The sequence below is a fragment of the Amblyomma maculatum genome, chromosome 11, assembly GCF_055883805.1.
Source record: "Amblyomma maculatum isolate TAMU_Amacu chromosome 11, ASM5588380v1, whole genome shotgun sequence".
NCBI lineage: Eukaryota > Metazoa > Arthropoda > Arachnida > Ixodida > Ixodidae > Amblyomma > Amblyomma maculatum.
Genome location: NC_139354.1, coordinates 155733407 through 155760027, shown reverse-complemented (window position 1 = coordinate 155760027; position 26621 = coordinate 155733407). Strand labels below are relative to the sequence as shown.

General features: G+C 45.1%; 1 protein-coding gene across 2 annotated transcripts in view; it reads right to left on the bottom strand.

The window, feature by feature from the left end:
• The window catches only part of LOC146175227 (uncharacterized), a 275430-nt gene extending 253999 nt beyond the window's left edge, over positions 1-21431 (bottom strand). For both annotated transcript variants that reach the window (XM_084584667.1, XM_084584668.1), the window contains exon 1: positions 21291-21431. The gene's annotated coding sequence lies outside the window, so the exon portion shown is untranslated. The remainder of the gene's footprint in view (positions 1-21290) is intronic.
• Between the last annotated feature and the right edge of the window lie 5190 nt (positions 21432-26621).

Below are 26621 nucleotides of genomic sequence, written 5' to 3'. Positions count from 1 at the left end.
TACCCAAGAAAGTAGCAGGGGGGGACAGCGGCCGATGTAGCTCAGTTGGAAGAGCACCGGACGCGTTATTCGGAGGTCGTGGGTTCGGATCCCACCATCGGCACATTGTTTTTTCTTCTACTTTGTGTCTAATTATCTTTTGCCTAAACAGATTGCATTACTAATTTCTGTGATTATCCAAGTAAACATTAAAAAAAAAGACATAAGTTACCATCCCCAACGCTTTCCTCGGCCTCGCCGACTATTGGCTTCTTTCCTTCATGGAATAAAAGATAATTTTGTAGATATAACATCTATAGTGTCCCACAGGCTTCAGTTTTAGGACCACTTTTGTTCTTAATATATATAAATAAGATTTCTTCCGGAATCAATTCTAGTATACGGTTGTTTGCCGATGATTGTGTTTTATATAGACAAATTAGAAATCAAGACGACGTTGCCCACTTACAAAGCGACTTATCATGTGTTCTTGAACGGTGTTCTAAATGAAAAATGAAATTAAGCACTAAAAATGTGTTCATGTTACGTTTGCACGTAAAAAATTTAAGTTAGCCTCAGAGTATAGCATCAACGGTATTGTAGTGACACAAAAAGTGGCGCATAAATAGTTAGGTGTGACGCTCATGGAATACACATGTGGATACCGTAGTTGCAAAAGCAGCCAGGAAATCAAGCTTTATAAAGAGAAGAGAAATCTGAAACACGTGCCGCCTTGTTTGAAATCAATAGCCTGCTTAACATACGTTCGACTACTGCTCGAATACGCTTGTGCCATATGCGACCCTTGGCAAACAACACTGAGCAATAGAATTGAAAACATCCAAAATAGAGCAGCAAGGTTTGTCCTGTGTCGGTACTTGAAAACTGATAGCTGCACTGTCATAAAAAATGAATTAGAATGGGAAACCCTTTCATCTAGAAGAAGGAAATTACTCTTGTACCAAATATACCACAACAAAACAGGCATTCGAAAGGAAATATAGTTGTCACATTATGTCTCTGCTCGCACAGATCATTGCTTTAAAATTTTGGAATGCCGGGCCAGAACTAATATATATGCCAGTTCCTTTTTTATCCGATCCATCAGTGAATGGACTCGGCTTTCAGGTCATCAAGTATGCTCCATAATTGAAGATGTGCTTTTTCCACTCTTTTTACCACCCCTACTGTAGCGGCGTGGGTCTAAGCGGGGTAATCATTCAATAAAGAGGAAAGAAAAATATACAGATTTTGTTGAAGTAATCTCTTTATTCTTAGCTCGAAAGATGACTACCTTTGTTTGCATTTTACATTAATCTGCGATGCATTTTTTTGTGTCCATTTGTCGAGATGTTTAATTATGCAGTTTGCAGTATCTCTAAATCACTGACATTTTCAAGCTAAAAACATGCTCGTATAATCTATATATATATGTATATATATATATATATATATATATAGATGTTGTCTTTATTATAAAAATTGCAAATAACTGGCCCAAGTATACATTTCTAGTACCTTTGAAAATATCGGATGTATTGATATCGGGCCGCAATTGGCTACGTCATTCCTATCCCCCTTTTTATAAAGCACAGAAACAGCGAGCAACTCCCATTGCGCGTGTAAAAATAGCATTAGCAATACAGAGGTTGGTAATGTGTTTGATGCAGGAAAAAATAACGTCCACAAAGTACTTCTGATAGGCCGTACTTGTTATCCTCCATCGATAACACCGACACCGAGCGCCACCGCTACCACACCGCCTGAGCTATTTAAAGCCGAGACGCCCCCCGGAAAGCCTTCACTAGGCAGCAGTGGACGCGGCAGAGAGGCAACGCTCTAACTGCATCCTGTCATTCCACACAGGTTTGTTACAATTGCATTTTCAAACCACGTTCCTCTTTTTGTTGCCGTGCCATTTGCTGCCTATTGTACATACTTCTGTGATTGAAAATGCCCACAAATGCGGAACTTGCCAAAGACGTAGATGAACTACGCAAGGAAGTTGAGGCATTGCGTAGCAGTCTCACCCTTTTCAATGACGAGTACAAAACTATGAAGCAACAACAAGAGGCTCTCATAAATGAAAACAAAGACTTGGCTGACAGAAACGAGCAGCTCACGCAACGAGTTTCTGAGCTCGAGCAGTACTCTCGGCAGAACAACGTCGAAATCAAAGGAGTACCGGTCACTCAGGGTGAGAGCTGCACCGCGATTCTTCAGCGCATAGGTGATGAGGTTGGCTGCCCTGTTGCAGAGACTGACATTGATGTTGTACGCCGTGTCCCAACAAGAAATAATGGTGAGCCTAACATAATTGCTAGGTTTCGTTCACGAGAAGCAAAGGTTGCATTTACCTCGAAAGCGAAGAAGGCACGCTTATCCACACAATCGCTCGGGTTCAGCGCTGAACTGAGCAATCCTATCTTCATTAACGACCACCTGACCACTCACAACAAACGATTGCTGGCAAAAGCACGTGAACTAAAGAAAGAGAAAGACTGGAAGTTTGTCTGGGTGGACAACTGCCGGATCAAGGCCCGAAAGACAGCAGATAGTCACGTTTTTCGTATATCCAACCACAGTGATCTTTCTATCTTCACCTAATCTATCTAGCTTTTCTTCCCTAACTACGGCATCTTATTCTCTCGAAGAATTCAAATCACTTCTTCGTGACGCCGCTCCTTCTTCGGAATCTATTATCCATCTGAACATACGCAGCCTTTCCTGTCATTACGATGATTTAATAAATTTCTTAACGCTTACTGATCATGCATTTTCTCTTATATGTCTTTCTGAAACCTGGCTCTCGCCCGCTACTGATAAACTCTTTCATATTCAAAATTACCAAGAAGAATACGCCCATCGCCACGATAGCCGTTATGGCGGGTCTGCCATTTTCATTTCTAGTTATCTAACATATCATCGCCGGCATGACGTTGTATTTTCCACTGACAGTTGTGAATCGGTTTGGATAGAAGTTTACAAACCATTCCTTTCCAACAGGAACACAATAATCGGAACAGTATATTGCTCTCCTTCCTCATCCTATTCTGATTTCTGCTCTGAGCGTGACCGAATACTTACCATGCTAAATCACGAAAACAAAAACATTATCATTATGGGAGACATCAACATAAACATTATTGACGAAAATGACGTCTACAGCGTGAATTATAACAACTGTTTACTTGGTAACGGTCTACAATCACTTAGTTCACCTACGCGCATTATTCCAGGCGGCTCAACCACACTTATCGACCACATTCTAACGAACATAATTTCATCTCAAATTGCTGGAGTGGTTGATACTCATTTAACTGATCATTTTCCTATTTTTCTTATACTGGATGGTGTTCGGAACATTAAAGAAACATTCCTTACGAGACAGTCACTTGATAACATCAAATTTGCTCAGAATATAACTCTCGCAGACTGGAGCCACGTCCTGAATGAAAGTTGTCCTAATGCAGCGTTTGACAAGTTCATCAGTTTAATAACAGAATGCCTTAGCTCTTTACAACGACTTTTAATCAGGAGAAGAAATTCTCCGTGCCTCGAAATCCATGGATTACGGGTGGGTTATTGCGTTCCATTCGCAAAAAGATAATCTTAGGAAAAAACTTAAAAAGCAGCCATTTAACCTCGCACTTCGTAACCGCTTCAAAAAGTATTGTCACACTCTAACAGCTGTGCTTAAGACTGCCAAGCGTACTTATTACCAAAACAAAATTAAAGCTAATGGAAACAACACGCGTAAAACCTGGGAACTAATTAAAGAGTGCTTAAATCTGGCTGCCCGTGAACCTACCATGACTAACCTTAGCGATGGAATCGACACTTTCTCAAATGCTATAGATATCGCCAATGCTTTTAATCGTATCTTCAGTTCTGACACAGCTCTCGTTAACTCACAGTCACCAGTGTGTACTAGCACCCCCCATTCTTTCTTTTTATACCCAACTTCTGCTAACGAAGTACATTTAACCATTAGGCAATTAAAAAATACAGGCCCCGGGATAGATGGGATCGTCCCAGCTAAAATGAAGCTTATTGCCGAGGACAAGCAAGGCGCCCGTGTGCTGTGCGATGTCAGTGCACGTTAAAGAACCCCAGGTGGTCGAAATTTCCGGAGTCCTCCACTACGGCGTCTCTCATAGCCTGAGTCGCTTTGGGACGTTAGACCCCACAAACCAAACCAAACCATTTACCCTTTTTGGCTCAATTAATTACCTCAATGTTTATAACTGGTAGTTTTCCTAATCAGCTGAAACGAGGAAAAGTGGTACCAGTTTTCAAAAAAGGCGACCGCAGTATAATAACCAACTACCGTCCCATTACTATACTACCGTTTTTCAGTAAACTGATTGAAAAACTAATTGTCATTCGGCTAACAAATTATCTTCTTAAATTCGATCTCTTAACTCCATACCAATTTGGATTTCGTCCGAACTACTCCACCGAACTTGCATTAATAGAATTCACTGACGAAATTAAACATTCCCTTGATCGTGGTAACTTTGTTGGCGCCCTTTTTATAGATTTCACAAAAGCATTCGACACAATTACCCATAACATTCTCTTTCAAAAATTAGAATGCCTTGGCGTTTCTGGTCCTGCGCTTAAACTAATACGTAGCTATCTCACTGACAGACCAAGTTGTGGAATTCAGTGGCACATTTTCTGACCCTAAGCTAATTAACCGCGGTGTTCCACCGGGATCCATTTTAGGCCCTCTTCTCTTCCTTATCTATATTAATGACCTGCCAAAATGCCTCAACCACTCTAGTTCAATTCTTTACGCTGACGATACTACCATTTTTTCTCACGCTAGCGATGTTTCTGTTGTAACCGCCAATTTGAACGCTGACCTTATGAGTATTCACCTTTGGTGCCAAAATAACCATCTCCTAATTAATCCAAAAAAGACCACCTTTATGATTTTTCACTCACGCAATAAAGAGGCAGTTGCCTCTCTTCAGGTACATTTAGGCACGGACACAATTTACCCGTCAGAATCTACTACATTTCTTGGTGTCGTCCTAGATAATCAACTAAAGTTTCATAAGCATACCAAATTCATTAAATCTAAAGCAGCCTTCGGAATTCACGCAATAATTAAAGCCCGACATTACTTTGACCTACCTACACTTCGCATGTTGTATTTCTCCTTCATACATAGCCACCTTTCGTATTGCATATCATCATGGGGTAACACATACAACACTCACCTTTCATGTGTTCGCCACCTTCAAAATCAAGCACTCCGCATACTCACCTTCAGCCCTTACCGTGCATCCGTTTTCAATTATTATCGCACACTTAACATACTGCCATTGTCGCTACAGCTTAATTTTAGGTTGGCATCAATCATCTTCAAAACGCGTAATAAACATGTCGTCCTTAGTGGTTTTGAGTCATCCAAGCTTTTTAACAAAAATAACACCAGATTTGCTGAACAGCATAATCTACTACTACCGAAAATGAGGACCAATTATGGGAAACAAACTGCATACTTCTCAGGCATATCTGTTTGGAATTCACTGCCACCTGAAATTAAAGCACAGCGTACTATTCATTCATTTCATCGTTCATTAAAGACCTATTTATTTTCTACCTTGTTTTGTTCCACCTACTAAAGATGTTTTGTCTGGATCATAGTTTCCGTGTTTACATTTTATTTATTCTTGTACCAATAATGCACTAATTTCTGTAATTTGTGCATTTTTTGTTTGAAGTTCCTGTTTATTTAGAATTTATTTTCACTGTTTCTCGTTAGTATTCTATTATAGTTTTTCTCTGCACGCCTGTATATTCTTTTTGTCACTGCCTAGTATGTTACCTGCTAATCTTATCCATTCTGTCATAGGAGGTCCCCCGGACAGTTTATACTTCGGGACCTCCTTCTGTAATACTAATAAACCATGTACATGTACCTCACAGTGAAAAATAAAGATGATGATGATGATGTCCAACGAAGAGCTATTGTTGAGCTCTACAAAAATTGTCTTTAGCTTAGCTTCGTGCGTAATATACACTGTTTTTTTTTTTTTTTTTTTGCACTAGAGGGACATATTCCAAGTCATTAACTACATACGGGCTGCAGCTAAGAGCCGAAAAGTGCTTATTAAACTCTTCAGCCAAAATCCGGTCTGAAGTCTTCCCCCGCCTGATTCTATCCAAGTAAGTCTGGTATTTTCATCACGGCTTCTCAGGTTTCTTACCTTTTTCCAAATGAGGTCGTTGCGATCTTCCGTTGAGGCGGAATCATTTCTGTAATATAATTCCTAACTGTTCTAAGTTTCTTGGTCAGCCGGGTTTGATGACTTTGGGAGGGGTAGTAAGTTTTCCATCTTTATTATCTCAGTAAACTTGTTCTAAAGTTTTGTTCTTTTTTATCTTACATGGAAGGTTTGTGGGCCGTGGTTTACAAATTTCGTAATTCAGCTTAAATGTCCTTACGGGAAAACAAGCAATGTATATAGCCTTTAGAATAGCAACAAAGTCTTCTTAGGCCTGATTCCGTCGCTTTCAGAAAGAATAGCATCCAAGCTAGCTTCTTGGGCATACTGCCTGAAATCGAAAAGTATTGTGATTTTTTTTATTTTTGAGCCTTGCCTTAAAACAAAAAGAGTGGCAGATGACCACTGATTTTAGAGATCATTACTCTGCATTTAGTTGATTTGCAAGTAACTTTCGATATGAACACATCTATAATTGATGCTGATCTAGATGTTATGCGCGTAGATAGCACAACCATATTTGAAAGCCGATTTATATTTAATAATGAGTCAGAACTTCTCTTGGTACTATCATCAGCTGCCATATTTATGTTCATATCTCCACCAGAAATAAAGGTGTTTTGTGCGAAACAAAATAAAACAAGGATTCAAGAAAACCGAAGAACACATAATTGCAAACTTGAGGTAGACGATAGAACAACAAAGAGACAGTCTTCGAGAAGTACTTATAGAACTTCATAATGTGCTGTTGTCCGAGTATACTGCGGTAATATTTCAGGTTCACATTCAGTTTTTATTAACACGCAAACACCACCAACACGACGTGTACAACGGTTCAGGTAGAATGTTTGATTGGGAAACGAGGTACCTTTGAATCAGCTTTGATAGGGAAACGAGGTGCCAGACTTAAACTGAACACTTTATTGGCAGTCGATTAGGCGTTTAGATGGATGCATTTGAAAAACTAGAAAAGATGCGCCAAGGTGTTTTGCACTTTCACATTGCCTACCATATATCAAATGAAATACGGCAATTCGCCGATGATTGTATACTTTAGCATGAGATTTCCTGCCAGGACGATCAGGAGCTGTAAATAAGTCCTTGCGCAAAATTCAGGTCTGATGTAAAACTTGGTAAATGTGAATAAATTATAAACAAAGTTAGCTGTGGTTTAGCTTGTGATTAAACCTGAAGTTACACAAAAGCAATCGGCATGGTTACCCTTAGCTTCAGCTTTAAAGTACAGGCCTGACTTTTGCCCATAGTAGTTGACTCTATGGTTTCAGATTTATTTATGCCATATGGGGCACCTTTGAGCACTAAAGTGCGATGAGGCGAAATCTTTTATCTCTTCCTCTCTGCTTTCACCTTCGCGATGACGCGATAGCGTAAGCTACCAGCCAACATATCAAGCCCCGTTTTAGCCGACCCGTATGAACGTGAAGGCGTGGCCTAGTTTTGACGTGAAAGCAAGGGTTTTGGCGGGCTGATTGTGATATCAGCCACCCAGATGAAAGGAGAAACCTGAGTTGGCAACTGCTGCCAAACGTAATGTCAGTAATCCAGGGCTTTCTGCTCGTGCTCGGTAATGTCATCTGCCAGCTACCACTTCACACGACTACTTCTTAGCTTTCGTCTTCCATGGAGCCACGGTAACGCGCCGACGGCTCGAAAACCTACCGCAGTGTAGCTTTCACTACAAAACAGCAGCTATGACTGTGACGCAAAAAGTCAATCCGCCAAAGTTATGCTATACCATCGAACACAACGCTTCAGTTAACGTAACTAAATACAATAACTTGAAGTCATAATCACATCTAATTTAAAATAGAATGACCAATTACCGTACAGTGTAAATAAAGCTATGAGACAACTTATATATTTGAGAAGAACCCTTTGTAAATCCCCGACAGAAATCAGACTACTTGCCTACTTATATTTCATAAGACGAGTTCTATAATATACTGTTACGATGAAATAGCAAAGGGGTGTTTATTTACAGAGATATGGCAGTGGGATAAGGTGAAGCCTACTAGCCCCAGGCACCAACGCTTCGTCTTCTTCTTCTGCCTCACCATCACCATCCCTCATCGTCGTCATTAGCGTGACATTTCCCCCCTACTCAGACGAAGCCCTCTGGGCGTGTTCGTGAGTCGTGCGAGGCTGACACGGCTTCAAGCGGGCAACATGACACAGTTCGGTTTTGGCAGACCGGCGACCCGATGCTGTCAGGCGGGCTATCCCATAAGTTAAATCACTAAGGCGTTTGATAACCACATATGGGCCGTCATAATGGGCCAAGAGTTTTTGATGTAGGCCACGGCGCCGAATTGGACGCCATAGCCAGACTAAATCACCTACAGAGTACGTGACCCGCCGGTGACTGGAATCGTATCGCACTTTGGAACGTTCTTGTGAAGCACCAGACCGTAATCGGGCGATTCTCCGAGCTTCTTCGGCGAGACAGAGGGTCTCAGCCAGGCAGGGGTCTTCACGGCTTGTGAAGGGCAGGATAGTATCCAGAGAGTAGCGTGGCGGTCTGGCGTAAAGCAGAAAAAATGGACTGTATCCAGTCGTCTCATGCGTGGCGGTATTAAACGCATACGTGATGAAGGGCAGTATGGTGTCCCAGTTCTTATGCCCTGCGTCCACATACATGGCTAGCATGTTGATAAGCGTTCTGTTGACGCGCTCAGTCAAGCCATTTGTCTGGGGATGGTATGGCGTCGAGTGTCGGAAAGTTACGGCGCATAAACGCATGAGCTCTTCAACAACATCAGCAGTGAATTGTCGGCCCCGGTCAGTGATGACAATTCGTGGCGGCCCGTGTCGTAAGATGACTGAGTGCAGCAAGAAAAGCGACACCTGATGCGCCGTAGCAGATGGAAGAGCGGCGGTTTCACAGTAACGTGTGAGATAGTCCACGCAGATTACAATCCAGCGATTTCCATCCACGGACTTCGGAAACGGACCTACGAGGTCAATGCCTACTTGATCAAACGGTGCTGTCGGGGTCTTCACAGGGTGCAGCAAGCCAGACGGAGTTGCAGTTGGGCGTTTGTGGCGTTGACATTGCTTGCAACTGGCAACGTATTGTTCAACCGTCGAGCGCATTCTGGGCCAGTAAAATCTTTCTTGAGCACGGTGGAGTGTTCTAACCGATCCCAAATGCCCAGAAGTTGGATTATCATGCATAACACGCAATACGTCCGTGCACAACGTCTTGGGAACTACGAGTAGGTATCGCTGGCCGACAGGCGAATAACTCTTTTTCCATAGGAGGCCATCATGCACACAAAAACGGCTTGTAGGTACGTTGGCTTGGGCAAAGAGAGGCTGCAGACTGGTATCATTTTGCTGTTCCGTTTTGAAAACATTCGTGTCGGGGAACGCTGGCTCGAGGGTCGATATATAATTGTCGAAATCGTCGCTTTCAGGTCCAGTCGTGGCCATTGCCATCCTAGAAAGACAATCTGCGTCTGCATGACGCCTCCCGCTTTTGTAAACCACGGCAAAGTCATATTCCTGTAACCGGAGGGCCCAGCGTGCGAGGCGACCACATGGGTCTCGAAGGTTCCGCAACCAACAGAGTGAATGATGGTCAGTTACGATAGTAAACGAACGTCCGTACAAATATGAACGGAAACGCTGCACAGCGAAAACTACAGCTAGGCATTCCTGTTCGGTGACTGTGTAGTTTCGCTCCGGCTTGCTCAGGGTACGACTTGCGTACGCGATAACATGCTCTCGTTCATTGTGCCGTTGGACAAGGACTGCACCAAGACCGATTCCACTAGCGTCCGTGTGTACTTCTGTCATTGCAGTAGGATCGAAGTGACGTAGGATGGGTTTCGATATTAAAAGAAACTTCAGTTGACGGAATGACATGTCGCAGTCTGGTGTCCAGTCAAAAGTAGAGTTTTTGTGGAGAAGGCACGTCAATGGGTAAGCAACGTCAGCAAAGCGATGTATAAAGCGTCTAAAATACGAGCACAACCCTAGAAAACTGCGCAACTCCTTCACTGTCTGCGGGGGTTTAAAAGACTCAACAGCGGCAGTTTTCTGGGGATCCGGCATTACACCATCACCATTGACAAGGTGTCCTAGCACCAGCGCTTGGCGCTCTCCAAAGCGGCACTTTTTGGAGTTCAGAATTAGGGCGGCGTTGTGCAGGCAATTCAAGACACGTACTAGACGGTCATTGTGTTCTTGGAAGGATTTCCCAAATATCACGACATCGTCCAGATAGCAAAGACAAATGTCCCATTTTAAGCCGCGCAAAACTGTGTCCATAAAGCGTTCGAATGTAGCTGGCGCATTACACAGCCCGAATGGCATAACATTAAACTCATAAAGGCCATCTGGCGTTACGAAGGCTGTTTTTTTCTTATCTGCAGGGTCCATTGGAATTTGCCAGTAGCCAGATCTGAGATCAAGACAAGAAAAATAGGACGCACCAGAGAGGCAGTCGAGGGCATCGTCTATGCGAGGAAGAGGATAGACGTCCTTTTTCGTAACAGAATTTAAACGCCGATAATCGACGCAGAATCGCCACGAACCGTCTTTCTTGCGTACAAGAATAACAGGGGCAGCCCAGGGGCTAGATGACTCCTGTATCACCTTTTTCTGTAGCATGTCCTCCACTTGCTCATGAATGACTTTGCGCTCAGATGGGGACACGCGATATGGCTTTTGACGAATGGGACGAGCCGAACCAGTGTCGATGCTATGATGGGTCCGATGTGCAGGGCGAGAGGTTGGTCCATCTGTTTCAGAAAAGTCAAACATAGGCGAAAAAGGTAGAAGAATATCTACAAGAGTACGGCGTTGAGGTGAGCTGAAATCGGCGCTGATCATGCGGGAGATTGAAGTTTCATCAGCAGGCAAAGGTACGATGGCACTCGTAGCATCTGTGACCAAAGCAACGACGTGGGGCGCATCGGGTCCACAAGAGGCAAGCTTCAATCCCGTTGGTAAAACTGCGGGCTCGGACGATGGGTTGATGGTCCATAACGAGGCACTACCATGATGCACGGATATCATACAGTGAGGGATAATTACATTTTTCTTCAGGCATGCTGAGTGAACTGGGTGCACCATGGCCTGGAATGAAACCTTCTCAAGAAGTGGAACGGACACGGGGACGAACATGGCAGACAAGGGTGGAACTACTGTGTCTTCGGTAATACTAAAAACTGTTTCTTCATCACGGCCACTTTCAAAAAGTGTCGGCAGATGCGAGCCATCAAAATGAACCTCTTGACTTCGGCAGTCCACGGTAGCGCCACAAAACTTCAAGAAGTCCATTCCTAAAATGATGTCATGCGTAGAGTGGGGTAAGACTACGAATTCGGCTTGAAAAATTGCACCACCCACAGACACTTGCGCACTACACACACCCAGTGGCCGCAACGCCTCTCCACTCACACCACAAAACGTTGAAGCACGGTCATATTCAAACATCACTTTGCGTCCCAACAAGCGCCTAAACTGATTACTCATCACAGACACAGTCGCACCCGTATCCACCAAAGCTAATGTATACACACCATCAATAAACACACGAATTTTGTTTTTGAGCATTATAGTTGGAGGGATGTTGGCACACAGCACATTTCCAGCGGCCTCACCCCCATTGGTCGCGCTGGTTAGTTTTCCTGCTGATGATGCTGAGGCGACATGGGGCGCCGTCGTGGTGATGGAGAACGACGCGCACGGAAGGCGGGTGGTGGAGTAACACTTCTATCAGATGCAGGGGTGTGGTCGCGGATATTCTGGTTATGGATGTTGCGGTAATACCCACGCTGAGTATTTGATTGTTGAAAAACGGGATTGTATTGCCGATTGTTGGGTACTGTTGGAAGCGCCGGACGGTTATAGCGAGGTGGGAACCTACTGCGGCAGTATCTGGCGATGTGACCTTCGACGCCGCAGCGGTAGCATATCGGCGGAGAAGGTAGAAAATGCTGTTGCGAATAAGAGCAGGGAACAGCTGGGTGCGTCGTAGGTCTGTCTGAATGCTCATACTGCTCAGGAATCCTGGTAGATCGAATGGAAGATCTATGGGCACTTGAGGCGACGTCATACCTTGGGGCGTCAGGCACCGACGCATTCCGGTTGGCGAAATGCATAGGAGGATAGTCAATGGAAGCTGCAACTTCAGGAGCTTGTGGGAAAGGCTGAACGGTAATCGCTTGTGGTGGTGAAGCCGGCCGTCTAGATACCCTCTGGACAGAGACCTCAGCAGATTCGTGCAGGGGAAGTGGGTTGAGCCGCAGGAGTTCTTCCCGCACGATTTGCCGGATCGTCGACGGAAGATCTAGTTGGGCGTGGTCATCAAGGCTGGCCACGGTAGGCACGTTGGCCAGCCGCCCAAATTTTGGCACAATACGACGCGTTCTCAGAGCTTGAAAAGCGCGGATGTGTTTAATGACATCGGAGACGGTTTCAAGGCTGTCTTTGGCGATTAAAAAGTTGTATACGTCAGCCGCGATACCCTTCAAAATGTGGCCGACTCTATCTTCTTCGGGCATGTTGGAATTGACACATCTGCACAATCGGAGGATCTCTTCTGTATAAGTGGTACAAGTTTCATCCGGCAACTGAGCTCTTTGGGCAAGGGTCTGCTCAGCCCGTTTTTTGCTCGGTACAGAGTCACCAAAACGCTGTTTGATCTCGGTGGCAAACCGTTCCCAAGTTGTCAAATTGTCCTCGTTATTCTCGAACCATGTCATCGCCGTGTGAGTTAGAAAGAAGACGACATTTGTGAGCATGGTGATAGGGTCCCACCGGTTGTACCGACTAACTCGTTCATAATGAAGTAGCCACTTCTCAACGTCCTCACCTTCCTCTCCTGCAAAAGGTCGTGGTTCCCGGTAAGGCTGGCAGGGAATAGAGCTGGAGGGGGCAGGCCTGTCACCAGCCTGGCTTGCAGCGTCGCGGCCGGCGCGGTTAGAATCGCTGTGGTCCATGATGTTTGGAAGCGGTGGCAGTCCAGCAAGGCGGCGACTACGTCGAAACTCCAGTGGTTCTTGCTGCGCCGTACTTGGGGATCGAACGGAGCACCTTCCACCAAGTTGTTACGATGAAATAGCAAAGGGGTGTTTATTTACAGTGATATGGCAGTGGGATAAGGTGAAGCCTACTAGCCCCAGGCACCAACGCTTCGTCTTCTTCTTCTGCCTCACCATCACCATCCCTCATCGTCGTCATTAGCGTGACAATACGACAGTTGTTTGGGATCCGCACACAAAGATCGATGTCACCAATTATGAGAATGTCGAGCGTTAATGCGTCAGCTCCATAAACAATTGTTATAGCTAAAAATCGTCCCCAACAGTCCTTTTGCAAAAAAGCTAATTTATAAATCCGGCAGGCAAGACGATGAGAAGAAAAAATAAATATTTTATATTGGATCTACCACGATCAATTTGGCATAAATAGAAATGGTATTTTCATCCAATTACACAGCGAAAAACCCGTTATTTTGATTCAAAGAAGGTGAGCGATTTTTTGTGCAGAGCGAATCTATTCAAAGCCTCGATTTTTGTAAACTCTCCATTCTTGGACCGAACTTCCTGTACACCAATTATCAATCAAGCAATCGGCCTTTTATTTTCTCTAAAGTAGAGAAGGAGACAGGACTAAAAGCTCGCAAGCTTGAAAGAGGTCCTGCCCCCTTTTTCACATTGGCATTGCATCAGTCAAGCGCACGGTGTAAGAGTATTTAGGTGGGGACACAGCATGGGCGAAGTACTGAACGCAAGTTTCCAGATAAAGTACCAGCCGCGCTCCTCCGAACAAAGCCGCTGATCACAGCGTCAGCGCCGATGTAGCGGTGAATCTTCGCCAGAAGAAAAAAACACATACGTCAACGGCGTCGTTGCGATAGCAACCAGCTGACATTGCAATGCGCGTTTCTCCTGCGCGAGCCGTTCGTGTGGCCGAAACTGCTTCTCCGTCGTCGCCAGGAGCATACCAGTAGCACTTTATTCTTAAGCCATGCACATTGCATCACTGCAGAAGCGAAGCCCGGAATATTTTATTGGCTTGTCAATACTATTGACGTAATTTAAATCCTAACAACGAAGTGAAGAAAAGGGTGAAGTTGCACTTTATGTTGAAATATTGTGGAGTGAGCAGCATATCAGTCAGCCATAAGTCATGGTTATTCATTCCAAGGCGCTCTGGAAGCACACTTTGGATAGCGTAAATAGGGCATGAAAAGTGAATCCCTCGTGTGAATGGATGAAAAATGTAAATTTTATAGGGCATTCTTAACAACTTAACGAAGGAAATCCAACACCACCTCGTACTGCTTATATATCAAACAAATCGCTAACGTACAAACGACTGAATGGACGAATGGGATATGCAAGCGAGCAAAAGTACGGACGATGCATGTGTACGAAAACAATATTTGCACGAACCTAACCCGCACGAACCACTGCACGATCTCCAAAACGCGGAAGCATTTGCCCCCACCCAGCCCCTTTTGCATATCTTGTACGGGTTGTAGACATGCAGGCAATTACGAAGCATTTTGGCCAAGTTCACCGGGCGGGCTGCCGGTGCTTCCGTTAACATAAGCCGTCGACGCACAGCATCTTGGCCTACGCCGACGGCGATCAAGCGAGGGACTAGTTAGGTAATTAAATACTTACGCTCTAAAATAGTTTTCAATGAAACAGTCCCTGTGCATGGTCCGTACGCGCGCACCACCTTCCATTTCTTATCGTCGTAACCACGAAAAATCTCAGTGCGCCATTACAATACGGTGACATGTGTACAACCATATTTTCTAACAACCTAGTAATTAATGGAATTTCTTGCCCGCATTTTTAATGAGCATCAATTATCCAATCCAGCTCAAAAAGTTCCTTAACACGCTGGGTAACCTGTTCGTGTTCATCAACTGACTCATATGCTGCTTTGGCGCACCACATCACATTATTGGTCGTCAATCTCTAATGTAGATTCAAGAAAAAGTAACCTTAATTATACCTATATTGTATATGTTATGTTTGGTGTTCTTTCTTCATTGTTGTGAAATTTTCTTCCCCTTTTAACCGTACCCTGTACCCTTAGGATAAAAGAAAGGAAAAAGTAGCAATGAAAGAGAACTAATGGTATAGAGAAAGTGAGTGGGGAGGGGGTGTTCACTGGGAGCTAAAAGAACGCAGTTAAAGACTTCTAATTTAAGGAAGGAATAAAGTAAGGAGCAACCTAAGGGTCGAGCGAGTGGTTTTAGAGAGGGTGAATAGATGAGCGGGCACACTGATGCGCGAACCAAAGAAGCAAAAGCAAAGAACAAACGAAAATACCTTTTTATTGCTTTGTTGTAAAAGTGCCGCCGCTTATTCGCGTAGCAGGTTCAAATTCTGCGCGAAAATTTCTTCACTTTCTGCGCTTTAATTTAAGCATGCAAGAAGCTGCAGATTCACAAAACGGAGCCTAATAATGGACCCAGCTCAAAACAGTGCGGCAAAAATATTTTTCTCTCATCATCGGCTACAGTTTACGACAAAATGGCCTTCAAAAAGCGTGTATTCTCCATAGCAAAGCATTGCCTCTCACTAGGTCACATGGACGGGATAGATGGATGGAATATAGGAGCGTCCCCTTTGAAACGGGGTGGTAGCAGTAGCTATCATGCTCATTTTTCTCCATATATCTTAATTATTGATTTAGAATGGTTAACTAAACCGTCATTCTATTTATTAAATGTTTGTTCCTACATTACCAACATTATGTCACTTCTCTGCTCTTAAGCCACCAATCTTCCAGTCGTTTTTTGCTAGTTTCCACCGCCGGTTTATTCACCCGGCCACTGGTATCTCTAAACCCCAAAGCTTCAGGAAGAGTGATTGCGTCTGCATCAACTTCCGGACGGATACCATTACATTCGAGTATAATATGGTCAATTGTTTCACTGGAGTTTCCACATATAGCACATGCGTCATCTCCATTGTTAAATTTCTTTTTGTAGCTGCGTGTTCTAAAGCACCCTGATCTAGCTTCAAAAAGTAGAGCACTGCCTCTTGAGTTATCAAAGAAAGCTTCCTTCCTGATCTGCATTTTCCCCTTACGGTATAATTCCACACTCTGTTTCTTTTCCATAGAATTTATCCAATTTTCACCTTCTCTGGTTTTCACCTGTTGCTTAATGCTCTTTAGTTCTCCGTCCTTGTGACTAGCATACTTACTAGTTAGTTTCCTAGTTCTTTTTCTCCATTGTGAGTCCGCGCTTTTTAAGTACAGGTATTTAAATACTTTAGCTGCCCATCTGTTACTGTCCAATTTCCTCAGGCGTTCCTCATATAATATTTTACTCTGAGCTTCCCGTACTTCGAAAGATGCCCAGCCCATATCTCCCTGTACCGCCTCATTTGTAGTTTTGCCGTGGACCCCTAGTGCTAATCGTCCAACGGATCTGCGATTTATTTCTAATGTCGACTGCACCTCTGATTTTAGGCATAAAACCGCATTTCCGAAAGTAAGTCCGGGCACCATAATTCCTCGCCAGATACCCCTCAAAACCTCTTACCTATTGTATCCCCACAATGCCTTATGCTTCATTATCCAGGCCACTGAGCGAGCTTCCATCTCGTATTGCTTAGACGAACTAGGGGACTTTATCTGGAACCGGCGCGGCCCGTTGTGTCCCCCCTATATATCTTGCACTGTGGTCAAGCGGCCTCTTTAATCATAAGCATTTGAGGCAATATATAGTGTGCTATACATTATAGCACGAAAGAACATAATAACACGCTGTGAAAAAAGAAACAAAAAGTACCGATACAAAATAAATGCATTGTGATCACAAAACGTGTTCAGAAAAAAATCTTAATAACAATATTTGAATGCTGGAAAGTGTCAAACATTTATGTGTTGAACTTATTGAATAGCACTGACAGCGTATAAGATATTGAGTGTTCTCAGTAATATGCTCTAGGCTTCGGAACTAACCAAATTCCTTTATTTCTGGTTTGTGGAGTATGGGTGTTTTTCGCGATTATCATTATGGGCGCAGCACACACAACGAAGACGAGAGCAGACACAGGGTTCCGTCCCGTCCTCGTCGTATGCGCGTCACCGATAATATCTAACCAACATGCCCAAGTGTCTACCTTGCTTTTTGAAAGTTCTGCCAAATTACTAACATAATTTTCATTGCTCCGCGAAGTACTTTTGAAGCTCATTAAATGACTGTAATCATGTAAAGCGAGGACTGGTATAATTTCGTATGTTAAAAAGAGGTATCTTAAGAACAATAAGGGCCACCAGCAATAAATCTCACAGCACTTTTGTGAAGAAGAGGCAACATGGTCAAGTTCGTGATATCGGTGGTACCCCAAACGATATAAGAGAGATAGAACTAACGAGTTATACACCAACAGCCTAATTTTAACAGGAAGAATTCCGCGCATGCAAAATATAACTCCGACAATGGCGGAATGTTCCGAATTGTGGTTGAGTGTTCGACTCTATCGTCTGTTTTGAGTGCATTCTGTCAAAAATAGCGGATGAGCATAAACATAACAGAGCACTAGGTTGTTGAGATAGCTGAGCCTGTGGTTATAGCGCTCGGAGTGGATCTAGTAGTCGGACATGTTCCTAAATGCTCAGTTGCAATGACCTTGTCCACTCACCTTGTTGCTGAGTTTCATGACCGCTTGCAGTTAATACTCAATATCTAGCAAGGTATGCCATACAGCACAATTATTGCAATCGTAACCAGTTAAATTGCAATTCTAAGGAACCCATGCGGCGCTGATGCATGAATACACTAAACAAGAAGAGCGAAGAACACAGTGGTATGTTCATCTCACTTTGTGTCTAGCGTGTTTGCACTGTTTCCTACGCAATGGTCGGTCGCATTTCTTTTGAAGAATCACAAATGTATCACACATGTCATTCTTATTGGCTAGTGGCTGTTCTTCCCAAGGTGCTTAACAAGTTAGCCTGTCAATACGTTTTGATGTGTAGACACTATACCATCCCGTACGTTACATACGGCACGGCACCATATCACACCTAAACCACTCGGTACCTTACTGTGCCATGATACTACACAATTCCATGGAATGTTATACAACACCATACCATCACATGCTTTAGACATTTTACAGCACGAGAGCATGGGCGCTGCCATATTTGGCCATGTGGCCCTTCTGCTATCGCCGGCTTTCAGGGTGCTTCGACCCTTCCGGTTTCGATGGTCGCCGGCGCGCTTTAGCCCTGCTGCTTATCTGTAGTACGGGGACAACGAGCTGATAGACAACACTGAAACTTCATGTCAATGCGCATGATGTATGTAGGAGCTACAATATGCCTAATTTAACCACTGCATTCGCAAGAACAATATCGACAAACGATTCAGTCATCTGCGCGTTATATTTTAAAACTCAATTCCCTTTCTTACGATGTTTGTGGATTATAGGTTACCGTCTGAATCGTCAATCTGAATCGATTACAAGGCGAATATTGCCTAAAACTGTTCTTTTTTAATATTTTACCTAAAGGGGAAACCTTGCTGAGACCTTCCTGGCTAACAGACGTGTTAAGAATGTTCACCGTTCAAAATTGTGCAAAATATTTGATACTAAATATGGACGCGCATGTAGTCCCCGACAACTGGCTAGATATTAGTTACCTCCCGTAAACGTCCTGGCTCCAGAAGACTATTACGCTGCTCAGACCACGTCAGATGCTCAGCATTATTCGCCAGCACTCGGGTCGCAGATCAAGAAGCCTTCGATCTTTGTGTCTCGGACAAAAATAAAGCTTTAATGTTTACCACAGTTCAGCACCCCCAGATCTCATTAATTCGTGCATTAACTTGGCAAAAGAAACAATCATTACATCTATTGAATCAGAGCTTGTCTAAAATAAGCAGGTTCACTGACAGGCACACACCGACCTACCGTCCCTGTCCAATAAAATCCTTATTTATGCGTACACGACATTATTACCAACACCAAGATATTTTTGACCCATGAACATAAAGCGGCAGCATTAAAAAGACGCAATATATAACTCCCCTCATAGACATAAGGATCGTTATCATATTTTCTGAGCTGCTAATCCTAATCACCACCATCATCATAATCATCCGGACTTCGCCCACTTGCAAGGCAAGGGCCTCTCTCCCATTTCTCCTATTATCACGGCTATGTGCTAGCTTTATCCACTTGAACAATGTGAACTTCAAAACCTCATCCGCCCACCCAACGTTCTGTCGCACTTCGCTACGCTTTCCTTCCCCTGAAATCCAGTTTGTTGCCCGTTACCCTAAGCGACCATTGGTTATCCTCTCTTCCCACTACACGCCCTGTCCAAGCCCTTTTCTTCTTGATTTCGTCTACATTGTCATTACTCGAGTTATTGCCTCTAGATGCCTATCGCTTGACGTTACACCTACCATTTTTCGTCCCATAACCCTTTCTGTTGTCTGTCCTCAACTTGTGTAGAACCCATTTCGTTAGCCTCCCCGTTTAAGACTCATAGGTGAGTGCAGATAAAATGCAAATGTCGTATACTTTCCTCTTGAGCGATACCGGTAAACTCATAATCGGGAAGTGCTTGTCAAAGGCGCTCCATCACAATTTTATTCTCCTACTTATTTCTCTTTCATAATCCGGATATGTGCTTATACACCTGCTTTAAGTAGACATATTCGCCTACCACTTCCAGTTCTTCGCTACCTATTGGAAACTGCTGTTCCTTCCCGAGGCTGTTGAACATTACCTGAGTCTTCTGCATATTGATTTTCAAGCCCACCTTTCTGCTTTTCCTGTCTAGGTCATCAATCATTCTTTGCAATTCATCTCCTGAATTACTTAGCAAGGCAATTTCAGATTACTGAGGTATTCTCCATCTACCCTTATCCCTAACGGCTCCCATTCGAAGTCTCTTAATACTTCCTTTAAGCAAACTGGCAATAGTACTGGGGAGATTATTTCTCTTTGCCTAACTCCTTTCTTTATGAGAATTTGTTACTTTCTTTATGCAGAACTATGGTTGCTGTGTAGCCACTATAATTATCCACACGGCTAGTCTCCACGCTGCATACGCAATGCCTACATGGTTGCTGAGTCCTCTACTGATTTGCCGCAGGTACTGCCATCACTGAAATTGTCGTGAGATTTATGACAGTTGTTTCACTACAGCTCAAAGGCGTTCACTTCTCCCATCACGGAAGACTCGAGATAAACCTCCGAGAATATTGGCGGGTTATGATGCACCATGTATAGAAATAATTGTTTTCTGCTTTATTCTTGAGCCAGTAAGTCATAGGGCCACTAGCGCTACTTTCACACATTTGGTTCGACAAGACAGATGACGCTCGCTAGAAAGCAGCGCTGTTTAATAGTCGATCCGCACTGTTAGACCAACTGCGCTCAAACACACCGCACTGCGCAGCACTGCGTTCCGAAGGCCGCCATTGATAACCGTCCTAGTGGCACCATCTGTTGAGGCGAGTAGAACAACTCTGTGTAAACAGTGCATAACATATCATGTCGAACCTTATCGTTTCATCATATTACGAGGTATTATGCTTTCTGTGATACTTCATGAATGACTTATTACCCAGGATTATCCAATATACCAATGCAGAAACCCAACACCTCTACGATTTACTGTTTTCTTGCTACGAGTGTGAAAGCGACCCTAAACACTAAATAAATCTATCAGTGAAAGAACTCGGCGTGCAGCTATCCTACTTGTCTTTCCCCCCTCCCCCTCTTATCTTCTGTTACTAAGGGCTGTATATTCCCGCAATATATATATCATGGAATCTAAACAGGTGCGATGAGCGAGGCAGCAGAAGTCATTTGTTAGCCCTGATAGGAGTAATACGTACTTAACGAACGAAACAAAGTATGCATACTGCGAAAAATAGAAACGTAAATAGCGACCGCCCGTGCACGGGCTTTCAGTAGAGGTAAATAGATTCATCTGACAAAAGTATTTCCATAAAACAGTTAAGAAGCGGGAGAGAAAACAAATTTCAAGCGTGTATCATCGGAATGATGCTGATGAGGAATACGCGCCTGGAGTACTCACGGCTCTCAAGTGACCGCTGGTGGAAATGCGACTTTAGGATATGGAGGGCGCACTGCTGCCGGAGTAGATGTTGCGCCCTCCGCTCGCAGACAAGTGGCGAATGCGAGATCGGTGAGGAATGAGGCACCATGTGGCGGCAAAAAGCTGTTTCCATGACGAAGCTGCGGCGGCAATGCTGCGGATGTCCTCGACAGAAAACAGCTGCCTGGAACAGGCGCGCATTGCCGCAGGATCAGTAACCTTTCTCTCAGGCCAGGATTTCATTAGATTGCCGTAATAGGAGCGCAGAACGCTGCACATAGCACGCGTCGCTAAATGAAGCGTCGAAATGAATTCGAGGCAGAAAAGCTACCTGGCATGTTGTACTAAATGTAAAAATCCGGTTATAGAATCAAAGACAAGCACTACCGACCATATAGCGACAAATATATTTTTAATATTAGCTGCATGTTTCGTGTTTAATTTGGTCGCCTTGCTATTTTGTACTTTCGATGCTGCGGATTAGTTTTCAGTGAAATGATGGTTAGGATGGAGAGGATAGGTAATTTTATGATACTTCTGCTGGGCGTAGGTGGCTCGAGTAGATCAAGAGACAATAAATGGAGATCCTCAAAAGTTTTGAGCGTAAGCGGATGGAGGGAGGAGGCTTGTGAGCTTATTAATAGAAGATTCATTTAAGCCCTTGAGTGGAAAATAGAGGCAGCACACACACACGCACACACACACACACACACACACACACACACACACACACACACACACACACACACACACACACACACACACACACACACACACACACACACACACACACACACACACACACACACACACACACACACACACACACACACACACACACACACACGCACGCACACACACACACACACACTGACCCCGACATTTTCGATAAATTAAATAAGGTGCAGCGGTGGCGCAGCGGTAGAACATCCGCCTCGCATGCAAGAGGACCGGAGGTCAAATCCCGGTGCCGCGCAATTCTCCACCGGATGAAAAAAATAAAAAATCCGCATGTCAATCATCATCATCATCAGTCTGATTATACCCACTGCAGGGCGAAGGCCTCTCCTATATTTCTCCACTTAACCCGGTTCTGTGCTAGCTGCATCCACTTGACCCCTGCGAACTTCTTAATCTCATCCGCCCACCTAACTTTCTGCCGCCCCCTGCTGCGCTTTCTGACGAACACGCCGGGTCTCTTCGTCAAAGCCCCTATCGACTATCGCCGCGAGAACACCAAGCCATTCTGAAGCAAGTCGATGAAATGGATCGTGAAGACGTCATCCAGCCATATCAAAGCCCCTGGGCGGCACCCGTCGTCCTGGTGAAGAACGACATAATGTTTTGTTTCTACTTGATTACCACCGCTTGAATAGCACAGCGAAGAAAGATGTGTGCCCGCTTCCCCTCCTCGACGACAGACTGGACCGGCTCTATACCGCTAAACACTTCTCGTCAATGGATCTGAAGAGCAGATATTGGCAAATTGAGGTCGACGAAACAGACCGCGAGAAGACTGCGTTCGACACACCAAACTGCCTTTTCCAGTTTAAGGTAATGATACTCTGCCTTGGCTCCGCACCAGAAAATTTCCAGCGAGTAATTGATACCTTACTGGCTGGATTGAAATGGCAGATTTGTCAGGTATATTTAGACGATGTTGTTCACTGTTCTAACTTTGACGACCAGCTGAGTAGGCATTGAACAGTGCTTGACGCAATCAAGTTGTCAAGTTTGACGTTGCAGACAGAAGTGTCACTTCGTAGGCGAAGTGACAACGCCGAGACTGAGATACACACCGACGCAAGCAGTGTGAGCCTAGACGTCGTTCTCGTTCAGAACAATGCCGGACAGGAGAAAGTAATCGCCTACACTAGCAGGTTCCTCTCAAAAGCTGCAGCCGATCCCTCCATGACCGAAAGGAGGACTCGCGATCATCTCGGCCACTTCAAAGTTCTGTCCGTACTTACACGGTCAATCATTAAAGGTATTCAGCGATCATCAGGCGCTCTGTTGACATCAGAGCGGTCTAAAAGTCTGGCCACAAGTATTCCGACCCCAACTGCTAGTCCTAAGTCCCTGTAGAGCCCCCCCCCCCCCCCCCCCCACCGATGGATGGATGGAATATAGGAGCGTCCCCTTTGCAATCTCTATTATGCTCCTTTTCGTGCCATATCTTAATTATTGTATTACATTGGTTAACTATACCATCATTCTATTTATTGAATTTTTGTTTCTTCATTACTAACATTATGTCACTTTTCTGCTTTTAAGCCACCAATCTTCCAGTCATTTTTTGCTAGCTTCCAACGCCGGTTTGTTCATCGGCCACTGGTATCTCTAAACCCCAGAGCTTCAGTAAGAGTGACTGCGCCTGCATCGAATTCCAGGTGGATACCATTACATTCGAGTATAATATGGTCAAATGTTATGAGGTCCCAAGACGACGACGCCGCCTTCTTGGAACCGGTAAGCGCCAACAGTGCCGCTCAACAGCGGTGGTAGGACCCTGACTTCAAGTGCCTGGCGGACTATATAGAAAAAAGATCGCTTCCCCTTCTGCTGTGTCCAGGCGTCAGTTGCCGTCCTTTTCGTTGCGCAACAACGTCCTCGTGAATACGAAGTTCGTTACCAACAAGACCACATACCTCATGTCGTCCCAAAGGAACCCCAAAAAGGAACGTTTGCAGGAGTTCCACGATGAGCCGACAGTTGGGAACCTCGGGATGGCGCACTGTTTATCGGATCCGAGAGAGGTATTACTGGCCGCAGTCACGTGCCGTCGTTGCCCATTACTTGAAATTGTGCCGTGAATGCCAGCGATGGAAGACGCCCCCGATCACGCCAGCTGGATACCTGAACCTCATACTACACCCGAGCAAACCCTTTTCACAAATTCGGGTGGATCTGTTCGGCCCCTTTCGAACTTTATCGGCGGGTAACAAGTGGATCATCATAGCCACTGACTACCTTACCCGCTACGCCGAAGCGAAAGCCCTACCTAATGGTACGGAGGCAAATTCACCAACTTCTTCGTTGAACGCATTCTACTGCGACACGGTGCCCCTGAAGTACTCATCACAGACAGAGGACATCATTTACGGCAGAGCTCACACAGGCCATCTTGTCCTACAATCATGCAAATCGCCGACGTACAACAGCGTACCATCCCCAGACCTATGGTCTAACGGACTTGCCAACATGACTGCTATATATGTCGATGCCGAATACAGAACCATCCTATAGAACACAAAACAGATACTTTTTTGACAACGTTTATTGCCTCAGGGCATAAAAGGAGTGTTATGATGGATGAAGGTGGTGGTCAAATAAATGAAAAAAAGGTTGGCTGATTCAATGAAATCGAGGAGCGAACGATAATGCGGTATCAGCGTCTAAACGGCATATGACTGCGGGGTATGGGGGAGAGGCCAGCTGCCATCAGGTGCCGGATCCACATCGGCTTCAACGCTGGACATTGCCTCAGCAGGGGATGGATGTCAGCTTCTATATTTCTAGACTTGCCTACAGGGCACCCAGGGTGAGGATATAGATACTGAAATTGGGGCCACGTTAGGATCACTGCTGGTGTTAAGGCCACCTGTAAGGTCATCAACAGTGCATGTTTGCTCGGGTTTTCTTTTAACGTGTGTGTGTGTATATTTCCTGCCGTTTCAGGGAGCCGGCCCGCGAGGCGCGCTGACGGAGCGGCGCCCGTACCCAGGGAAAAGACGGACGTTCTCCTGTACGCTCGCTTGGGACGACGGACTGTCCTAAGACGGAGGGCAACCCAACTAAGTGTCTTATTTGTTCTTTATTTTGACTGTGCTGTGCTTGTTCATCCATCCGACCTATTATTTTAATTAAATCAGTTCGTTAATTTAATTCGGCCTATTGCAATTATTTCGGCGAAGCAAGGAGACGGGACCATAACCAACAAGAAAAAAAAAGGAACTTCAAGAAACCATCAAAAAGAAGTTTACTGGCGCAGCCGAAGACAGGATCATCGTCTCCCGTCAGCCTTCGGCGATTGCAAAACAACCTGTTCAGCAAGGCTTCCAGGCCGATGGACAGCGCCTGAGAAAGAAGTCTCCGTCGAAAGAGGACAGCCCGAGAACACAGCAACATTCTGGCCGATGGACCGAGCCATCACTTCAGATCAATGGACTGACACTGAAGCTAAGGAGCTAGTGGCGCAGCATCGAAAGATGCTCCGCTGGTGGCCAACGGATTAAGCCTTCACTGCGCGAAAGGTGCGAGCCGCGCACCAGCGAACGACGCCACGCATCACGGCCAACGGACCGAGCCAGCGGTGCTCAGCGCATCAAGGAATTGATTTCAAGCGTACCAAACAAGTGATCAGGCAGCGAAAGTGACATCAGCCGCTAATGAACTAGCGGTGGACTTCCGTGTGTTTTCCAAGTGTTACATCGCGAATTGGCAGCGGAGAGGAGCAAAGCCCGGGCGCAGGAACGGCAGACGACGTTGTGGTCGGGGAAGGCAGGGTGGCTACGCCAGCGGCAAGGTGATTGGCCCTTATTGTGGTCCTCGGAACCCACTGGTGCCGTGCGCTTTGCAGCGAATAACAGGAATTGTGCATTATACTGCGTAGCGGAGCAAGTATTGCGATAATGAGTGCGGAGCAGAGCGGAAGCCATAGCGGAGATTCAAGAGCAGAGGAGGCGACGGGGGCAGGCGAAATGATGGGAACAAAAGGATTTGCAGGAGCAGATAAAAGCGGTGGCGAAACCCCCGATTCAGCTAGGCGAAGCCTGGAAATGGAGCTGGAGCTTAGGAAGACCACGCTGCTCATTGAGCGGGAAAAAATACGTCAGTTAGAGCTGCGAAGTGGCGGACCACAGGGCTCGCTAACAGATGGTAAGCTGACGCGCGAGGAATTACTAGCGCATTTCGTAAAACGGCTTTAGAGTTTACTGACCACAATTCCAACAGACCCAGAGGTTCGAGTGTGGCTCGAGGGAATTGGGGGCATTTTTTGTTCCTATAAGGTGCCTGAAGAGGTTAGAAGCCATTTAGTTTTGCCTCTGGCGACCGGTAGAATCCCACACCTCTTTTCTAAACTTTCAACCGAGGAGCTCGACAGTTACGATCTGGTAAAAAGACGATTCTGTTCGAGTTGCGTCTGTCGCCAGGTGACTACCTAAGATAGTTCCAAAATGCGCTGCCGGCTGAAAACGAGACCTGGCAACACTTCGCGTTGAGAATCAAAAGCTACCATGCCTTTGGCTCCCATGCCTTTGGGAGCCAAGGCCCGGTTTTGGGAGCCAAGGCCCGGTCAGGCTTGTCACA